The 8,453-nt window shown below is 49.8% G+C and overlaps 1 long non-coding RNA gene across 1 annotated transcript; it reads right to left on the bottom strand.

Moving 5' to 3' along the window:
• Positions 1 to 888: 888 nt before the first annotated feature.
• On the bottom strand, positions 889 to 7,911 carry LOC134483761 (uncharacterized). The gene is made up of 2 exons (XR_010060699.1): positions 7,652 to 7,911; positions 889 to 1,295 (listed from the first exon to the last, which is right to left on the bottom strand). It is a non-coding gene; the product is annotated as an uncharacterized LOC134483761 (long non-coding RNA).
• Between the last annotated feature and the right edge of the window lie 542 nt (positions 7,912 to 8,453).

The following is an 8,453-nucleotide window of genomic DNA, read 5'->3' as shown; positions in this document are numbered from 1 at the left end:
AGGTCTGCATACTAACCAGGCAGGGAATCCACCCATCCTCACCTCTCTGGCTCTGTCACTGTAGTTATGAGGAATCCTGGAATTGAACTCAGGTCTGCATACTAACCAGGCAAACATTTTATTGTCTGAGCTATCTCCCCAGTCCCAGGATTTCCTGATGAATTATAAAATCCTCCAGTAGGTTGTAAGAAAAAAGTGGGGGGGGGGATCAAAGGCACCACAATTAGCTAGTACAAGAGGAAGATGAGGGATGCAGACAGAATTCACATTTGGAAACTTTCATTTCCAGATGACCTTTACACAGCTCAGTTAAAAAAAATTAGAAATTAAAAAGGTTGGACCCACCATCAGACAAACAAGACTAGGGTCAGGGGGAGTTCTGGAAACCCGGGTGTTTCAGGTATAAAAAAAATGTGATTGGGTGGGATTGGCAAAGCAGTATGTGTGGCCAGAGAAGAGGAAGGAACAGGCTATAGGCTTGCCTGGGGTCTGGGCGAGCAAAGCTAGCAGCAGAGGCCCAGGAGCTCCACGAGATTGAAGATCAAGTGAGAGGGACCCAGCGAAAGGGGAGAAGAGTAGCCAGAGGGGCCAGAGAGGGCTGGCCAGTGGCCAGTGCGTGGGACAAGCATAGAGGATCCCCCTCCCCAAACCATGGAACTAGAGTCCCAAGAGCATCTCCAACCTTGGGATGAAAGTTTAGCAAAGAGGCAGCCATGATCCCTGTCTGCTGCAAGGGTAAGAGAATCAGAAACAGGCGTACAAACCTCTCTCTTCAGAGCGGGTTTGATATAGAGTACTGGTTCTCAACCTGTGGGACTCGACCCCCTTGCTGAACCTCTATCTCCAGAAATCGTCACATTACAGTTCATAACAGTAGCAAAATTACAGTTATGGAGTGGCAACGAAAATCATTTTATGGCTGGGGGGGGGGGGGTTGCCACAACATGAGGAAGAGTATCACAGGGTCGCAGCATCCAGGAAGGCTGAGAAACGCTAGTACAGAGGACAGAAGACAAGGTTTTCCTGAGCCGTGTGTCTGCTGGTGGGAGGGGTGAGATGAGAGGAGCAGTGATGAACTTCAGGGAGTGGGAGGCTGGGTCCACACTCAGGCAGAGCAGCAGGCTGCCTCCTAGAGAGGGAGAGGCCACCTGTCCATGCAGCAGGCCAGGGCACTAGGGCCTATGACAGTTTTTTTCCTGGTCGCTTCAGGTTTCTCTGAATCACAGAAGGAGACTCCCAGCTGTCTGAGGGTTGGCGGAGATGTGAACGGGAGGGGAAGGCAGGAGAAGACTAACCTGGAGGCAGAGAGAGAGCAAATGAGTTGAGGAGTTAGATCTAATGGTACAGGGTCCTGATAGTGACAGACGTGACTGAGCCACAACCACTTCAGCAGAGTCAGGGCATTCCCACCCAGGCTTGGGCCTAGGCAGGCGCATGGTAAGTGGCTTTCCGGTCAGGAGGAGGTCCATACTTAGGCAAAGCTGACCCTGCCTGTTCCATTGCGGCATGCATGTGTGCAGTGGACGTAGAACGGCATGGCTATCTCTCTTCTTTTTTTCTTTTCAAGCCAGTCCTCCAGAAAGCTGGGACTCTCTAGGGGACCCACTTCACAGCTCGCTGTGTGGAGCTGGTCCTGATAGCTGCTGCCCCTGTCCCAGAGCCTCCTCTCAGGTCCTGGGCACTCCTTACATCTGGAACACCACAGCTGAATGTTCAACTGAGAGCCCAGATGGCCCTTCAGTTTGGGGACAGCACATGCTGAGTTAGGGTACTGCAAGCAGGCAGACCCACCCAGGAATGCCCCTGACTCTTCATAGCTCCAGCTCTGTTCTGCAGCTCTCTCACTCCCTCCAGGACACTCAGGAAGGGATGTGCTAGCCTCAGGCACAAAGCGACTGACTGTCTTTTTTATGTGGGAAAAGATCAGCAAATAAAAAAGGGAAAAAGAAGCATACATTTTCTGCATACTTCTGCTGTGGTCAGGCTTTGTACTAGCAATTCTAATACCTATACCTTGCTTCTGCCACAGTGACATTTCTGATCCAAACCCCCCCACACACACACACACACCCTGGGTTTATGGTCCTTCAAAACAAAGAGTGCCTTCTGCAGACTCTCTTGCAGCTATGTATGTTCCCAGGACTAAAGCTTAATAAATGGAATGTAGGCAGAATTGCTGTTTATGACTTCTGACAAGTGCCCCGAGAGACTAGTGTGCAGTTATTCGGTTCTTTTTCTATCTGCAGTCTAGAAACTGGATGTAATGACATGGGCTCTGGCTGCCATATTGGTTTTGGCATCCCTTGGGATAAGGGATGGATGAAACAAAGGCCCTGTATCACTTCTGCACTATCTCCAGGCTGTTTTTTTAAATTTTCTTTCTTTTAAACATTAATATATGTGTATATATATATATTGCACACACACACACACACACACACACACACACACACACATATATACACATGTATGTCTATGTGAGGGTGTCAGAAGCCTTGGTACTGGACTTACAGACAGTTGTGAACTGTCAAGTGGTTGCTGGGAATTGAACCTGGGTCCCCTGGAAGAGCAGCCAGTGTTCTTAACCACTGAGCCATCTCTCCAGCCACTATTTCCAATTTTTTTTCCAAGTGAGAGACACTTATTTGAGAAACACTGTTATTCTGTGGTTCTGTTAACACCGAACCCACCTCACTTGTCCTGAGCCATCTTACTGTCATCCTTACTATGTCTCTGCCAAATGGGTGAGTAACCTCATTTTAAGAGAGAGACTTGGAGGCTCAGAGACGTTAAGCAAGTGATCTGAGGCTGCTCAGCCACTGTGAAACTGAAATGAAGTCAAGCCCTCTCTTCACTGGGCCCTGCCGTTTCTATGAAGCCTGAGGCTGACAGGCAGGTGTGGGTCTGGACCGTGACATCACCTCCTCTTCCCAGGTGTCCTTTACCCATGGTCCAGATACCCCCGATGGGCAGGAGGAATTGGATTACAGCTGCTGTAAGAGAACCCTCTGCTCTGGTTTTCTGAAGACTGCCCCCATTTCAACCTTAAAAGTCCCTGATCCCTCATTCCTGGGCAAATCAGTTCTGCCGAATTTGAGCTCTGGCCCAGTGGAGACCTGCCACTGTTCCCACAGACAGACGCTGTTCCCACAGACAGACGCTGCCTGGTGGTTTCTACGCCTCTGCTTCCCGGCATCACTAGGAGCCTCTGGGCTCCTCTGGAAGGCGGTTGAGCCATTAAAAGGATAAAGCTTGCCATTGCCTGTCATTGCCAGCAGGGGGCTCCAGCCCAAATGAGGCTGGATGTGCCCAGCACTCACTCACCTTGCAAGTCAGTCACCCATCTTAACTTTTCTTGTCTTCTGAGTTGCTGCACAGTACCCCTGCCCAGAGGGGTCTGAAGTGAGCAGGTCTTCATCTAGCATGCATCCAGCCCAGGGGAACCATCTCCTGGACAGGGGCCTCTGGGCCAGAAAGACTCCCATCTTTCCTCTGAGAGGCCCTGGCCAGAACTGTTTGCCTTTGAGCTTGTTTCCTGGCCACACAGGGTTGACAGTCCCTGCTCAGGAGGCAGTAGCAAGGGGTGGGACAACATGGCACCCAGCCAGGGCTAAGCACAGAGTCTCCTGTCCTATTGCTGCTGCTGCTGCTGCTGCTGCTGCAAAGGAAAGTCTCAGCAGGCAGCCCTTTGGACACCGGAACACAATGGTAGGTCAGAACCCACCTTAAGAAACACTCAAGCTGACAGAGTTGGGACACAAAGACAATTTTCAAGACATTAGTTGCTGCAATGGGGTGGAAAGCTACCGAATGCTGTAAAGGGTAGGAAGGAGGCAGACTCAACTAGCAGGGCGGAGGAAGCAGGGGTGGCCAACCCTGTAGACTAGAATGCAGCCAGGAGGGTCAGGGACATGAGGACTGTTCTTGCAGCTTCTCTAAGCGCAGGATTCTGTCCTCTACCAGCTTCAGGGATCTTTCTGTCCCTAAGATCTCAGCGGGGACTCTAAAAGCTGGAGACCAGAGCACCCCACACCTTCTGCTGACCGCCACAGGGTGCTTCCACACCTCACCCAGCCCCTGCCTGATACCTACCGTGCTTAAAATGGTTTTTTAAAAGAGGAAATTGTCTTTCTGTTCTGGCTTCTCTCCCACCTTTGTGCCAAATGAAGGAAGGTCAAGAGAGCTACTAGAGTGTTATGTGTTTCCCCACTGAGGGGCTACACAGGACCAGGCTGGTCCCTACACACACTGAGGCTGACAACCAGGTGTCAGTACACTGGGGAGAGTCAGCCCATATCAGAAGGGGCTCTCACTGCCTGTATGGATGAGATAGAGGGACTTGCTCCCAGTGGACCAGGTGAGGGCTTGTGGCTGGGAGGAGATGGGGCACAAGGAAAGAGGAAACTGCTGACTGCATCAAGTCTAGGGAAAACGTATCAGTTAGTCAACTTTGAACATTCACTATGTCCCAGACAGAGAGCCACTCCAAGCCAGGTCCCCACTGTATCAGGAAAGGAGGGTATATGTATTTCCTACCTACCTACCTACCTTCCTTCCTTCCTTCCTTCCTTATCTATCTATCTATCTATCATCCATCTATCTATCTAGCTAGCTAGCTAGCTATTTATTTTTTTTGGATTTTCAAGACAGGTTCTCTCTGCATAGTCCTGGCTGTCCTAGAACTCTCTATAGACGACTCTGGCCTCAAACTCAGGGATCTGCCTCCTGAGTGCTGAGTTGAAGCTGTGGCCACTCCTCGTCCCCCAGCCAAGGAAGGTGCTTTCTGCCCTCTCTACTGCCACCCCAGGCCACAGGGGAGACAGTTACAAGGGGAGAAGAAGGGTCAGTGGTCTCATCAGAGAGACACTTTGCCTACTAAGTCATCTCAGCCCTTTGAGTGAGGCTCTGAGGAAGAGTGCAGTAACTTCTGCCTCCCTCTGCAAATTAAAGAGTCTGTGCCCTCTGTTAAACTAGGACACTAGGGTCAAGGCACAAATCTGAGACAGGATGGCAGAATGGAAGGGACATCTGTGGAAGCTCAATGCTTGTTTCTTTCATCTATAAGTCCCCATTCTCTGGGACCTTTCTGGGCACACAGTGGATGCTCAGTAAGTCATTCTGCAGCCATCCCGCTAGGATGCTTGCCTGGGTAGTTGCCCTTCCCTAGTTGGACATTAACTGGAGCCCACACTCAGCTCTCCTGCAGGTGGCTGGCAGGTCCCGCCCACAGCCAGCACACCCAGAGGCAGTCAGAGGCCCTCATCATTTGCCGAGTAAGGGCAGTGAGGGAAAGTGCTTGCTTGCTTGATGTTCTGTAAGGATGCCATTGACTGACATAAAAATCGATAGATTAGCGGGCCAAGCTTAGAGCTGATGGTGATGTGGAAGGTAGCTGTCATATGTGAAAGGTGGACAGAGAAGGACTGGATGCAGGAGTGAGGTAGCAGGAGAGGCACTGTAGAAAAGGGCAAAGGGAGAAACCTTTGTGAGCCAAGCAGAGAGAATAGACACAGCTCAGCCCTGGGAGCCCCCCCAACCTGCTTCCCTCTTCCCCCATTCAGTCAGTCAGTCTTCCCTGTCAGTCTTTGAGCTCTGGATCCTTGTGCTCTGGGTAGGAAGGCATTGTAAAAAACAATCTAGGACCAGCTACACCAGCTACCGTCTGCAGGACTCAGCTCATGAAGAAAATGCAGGGCTTCTTGTCAAAAACAAAACAAAACCCAGAAACAGCAGAACTCTTTATTTGGAAACAGGCTCTTGCTATGTAGCTATGGAACTGCATGTATAGCCTAGGCTGGCCTGGAATTCTCAATGCTGAGCACTGAAACACCTAATGAGATTATACGAGTTTGCCATTGTCCTTGGCTTAATATTAAGGTCAGGCACGATGGTGTATGCCTTTAATCCCAGCGCTAAGGAGGCAAAGGCAGACAGATATTTGTGAGTTTGAGGCTGACCCGAAGCTAGCCTGGTTTACATAACCAATTCCAGGATAACCAGAGCTACATAGAAGATCCTGTCTGAAACAACAGCAGTAGCAACCACAAAAACCCACAATGGAAACTACTGAATTAAAAATGTTAGCTGGCAAAAATGCTCGCTTGGCAGCCTGAGTTCCAGCCTCAAAATCCATGGCAGAAGGAGAAAATAAAACTCCTAAAACCTCTAACCTCTGCACACACTCCCTGGCATCTGGCATGCTCACACCCACTATGGACACGCACGTGCACATGCACACCCCAGCTCACACACACACACACACACACACACACACACACACACACAAAATAATAAATTAAATAAATAATAAACATTCAAAATATAAAGGATACAAGATGGTGAAGGCAGAGAATTGTGCTGGTATTTTACATAGGGTTGAAAGCTTTAGAAGGAAAACACATCTAATCAAAGAGGAGTTTCCAGAGAAACAATTTTTTTTAAGATTTATTTATTTATTATATATAAGTACACTGTAGCTGTCTTCAGATACACCAGAAGAGGGCATCGGATCTCTTTACAGATGGTTGTGAGCCACCATGTGGTTGCTGGGAATTGAACTCATGACCTCTGGAAGAGGAGTCGGGTGCTCTTAACCGCTGAGCCATCTCTCCAGCCCCCGAGAAACAATTTTTTTAAAAAGTTTTGGTGTGGAAAGTAACATTTGTAACAGAATGTTTCATTTTATTTGAAAGTCAGCCTTAAGTAAGTATCTGTATTTCTCCTTTCTTCTAAGCCTCCCTGGAGGGTTCCTGCCCAGGAGAGTCGTTTGCAAACTTTAGCCTGTATTCACATCACACGGAGAGCTCGTTAACACAAAACTCAGAATCACAAATTTCTGATTCATAGGTCCAAATTGGGATCCAGTAAGTGTCCTTCTAACAGATTTGATCTTAACTGATGTTACTGGTCTGAAAGCTTCAGGAAGGTGCAGTGGCTTAAAATGAACACCAGAGGGCAGAAGTGTCCACTGCTCAGGTCTCCTCCCACCCAGGGTCTTGGGGCTGGTTTTACACATCGGCTGAACGGTTGCTGTGTATGGCCACACCTAGGGTCCCGGAGAAAACAAAGGCATGGATCAGACTCAGTTTCTGCCGCTTAGGTCTCAGGTTATGACAGCTGGTATTGAGGTGAGAGAAGCCCAGGGTAGTGAGTGGGCACAGGAGGTCTCAGGCAGAGCACGCATGAGTGAGTGGATCAAGGATAAAGCGCATTCTAGAAACACCAGAGTGCTTGAGGTGGAAGAGAGAACCGGGGAGGAGTCTGCTAAAGCTAGCAGGCACAGAGGAAGCTTTGGGTCAGGCTGGAAGTGGCTACCTCTTCAGAGTGGCTGCTAATTCCAAAAAGCTTCTCACTAGATGGTATGTTGGAACGATCCCCTGGCAAGAGTGTGGAGGGGGCTGGAGGCTGGTATGTACACATTAGGGGCAAAGCTCAAGAAGGAGGTGACCAGGTAAAACAAGGATGACAGTATCATCAACCTCTGTCTGCATGCATGTATCCATCCCCGCGTCCATGCATCCATTCATGCACGATCCGTCACAGACATAACAGAGAACACCTTCTCTGAGCCCAGCTCTGGATTAGTGCCAGATGCTGGGTGGTACTGGTGCGGATGAAACTAGTCAGTTCCTGGCTTATCTACAGAGCTTACCTCCCGACAAAGAAGACCACAGTTCAATAGCCAGTAGCACAGAGAGCCGACTTGTAACTGCCATGATCCCTGAGGGATGCACAGCAAGCCAAAAGGTAGGGGCTGGGTTGAGCTAGGGGCGAGTTGGGAAGTGGGAGGCATCCCGAGAGAGTTCCCGATCTGGGCATCAGGACTCAGCGAGCACAGATGACCCATTCAGCAGACCCTGGTGCCTCTCCCTGCCACAGCCCAGAGCCAACAATACAGCTATTGAAGGTTCCTACCACTGCCCCAGACCAGTTTTCTTGGCCCATCCTCCCTCAGTCACACAGTCCTGGCCTTCACTGAGGAAAACAGACCAAGATTATACCTGGGTACCAGAGGTTATGTTTGCTCCTTATCTGTACATATGGGCAGAGGAGTGGCCACAGACTGCTACAAGCATCCAGGGCGCCTACTCTAAGCTCCACACCAGGGTGATAGCCAGGAGCAGGGCGTTGGAGAGGTCGCTTTGATTCTCCTCAGTGCCCTGATACTCTGGATTCCTGGAAAACACCATGATTGTTTGCAGAGGTAGGATCCTCCTCGTGAATGGATTGGCGAAATCAAGTTGAGCAGAGCTTTGACTTCTAGAAAGCTAGCCTTCTTGCTGCCCCTAGACCATGCCTCAGTTGCTCTGACCTTAGCTCCTCTGCTCTTGCACTTCCTGTGAAGGGATACTGGCCTCCTCCAGAAGGAGCTACCTGTGGGGTTGGGGGTTGGCTTCATTGGTGGTAAGAATAATGCCCGTGTCCTAACCCTTGGAACCAAGAAATATATCCTG

The sequence above is a fragment of the Rattus norvegicus genome, chromosome 1 (genome assembly GCF_036323735.1).
Source record: "Rattus norvegicus strain BN/NHsdMcwi chromosome 1, GRCr8, whole genome shotgun sequence".
NCBI lineage: Eukaryota > Metazoa > Chordata > Mammalia > Rodentia > Muridae > Rattus > Rattus norvegicus.
This window is presented reverse-complemented; position numbering and strand designations above follow the sequence as displayed.